Here is a 933-nt window from a genome sequence, read left to right as displayed (position 1 = left end):
ACGAGTCATCAAAAGCCCCACAGACACATGAGGTAGACCAAGAAAAAGCTCCAAAGGAAGCCTCTCTTGAACAAGGAGGGAAGAAAGGGTCAAGCCCAAAGAAAACCGACCCCCAAAAACCAACCAGGACCCGATCAGGAGCCAACCCCCGAATAGCAGATGAGACCCAATGCGTAGTGAAAGACAGTACCAGCAGAGGGGCGCCTGCACAGCGGGAAAAGACCCGCAACTCCAAACGAACAATCATGCAGGAACAGGGCACACTGCAGAAAAGCCAACCCAGAAGGAACAATGACCGGAACACCGGAAGAGGAACCAGAGGGCCCAACAAATGTAAATGAAAGGAACACCAACGTCCAACCCGGACGGAATGCCTCCATATGGAACGCTTCACGAAATTGCGTGTCATCCTTGCGCAGGGGCCATGCTAACCTTCTCTGTATCGTTCCAACTTTAGTATATGTGCCGCTGAAGTGAGCACTACCAACAACAGAGGAAACCACTGGGGCCGAAGCCAACCCGGGACCACCAGAGGCACCAATGCCCCAACACACCCAAACCACAGCACAATCGCCGGAATCAGGGGAACAAGAGGCACGCATATAACAGGCCCCTTGGCTACCAGAAGGACATCGCAACCATCCTGCCAAGCCCATGGTCGGACAACCAAAACACCACTTCAATGGCTGGAATACCATCCAGAACAGAGAAAAAGACCTCAAGGAGGGAAAGATCCCGTACAGACAGACCGCCATCACAATCCCCCGGCGCGGGAGAGAAATCGCAGACAGGTAGTCCAACAACAACCCAGTCCAGGACCAACAGAGCCGACCGAGGAAACTGAGGGAAGGAACCTTGCAACCCCCCCAAACAGAGAAGCAGAACAGGACAACATCAGAGTTCGTCCGGATACCAACACGATGAACCACCAAC

At 53.5% G+C, this 933-nt stretch overlaps 1 non-coding gene across 1 annotated transcript; it reads right to left on the bottom strand.

Annotated features, from left to right (window-relative positions):
* Positions 1-374: 374 nt before the first annotated feature.
* LOC147678895 (U6 spliceosomal RNA) lies at positions 375-481 on the bottom strand. Its single transcript, XR_015302161.1, has one exon. It is a non-coding gene; the product is annotated as a U6 spliceosomal RNA (small nuclear RNA).
* Between the last annotated feature and the right edge of the window lie 452 nt (positions 482-933).

Source organism: Lissotriton vulgaris, chromosome 11 (genome assembly GCF_964263255.1).
Source record: "Lissotriton vulgaris chromosome 11, aLisVul1.2, whole genome shotgun sequence".
NCBI classification, from domain to species: domain Eukaryota; kingdom Metazoa; phylum Chordata; class Amphibia; order Caudata; family Salamandridae; genus Lissotriton; species Lissotriton vulgaris.
Note: the sequence above shows the minus strand (reverse complement) of the source record. Positions and strands in the feature narration are given on the sequence as shown.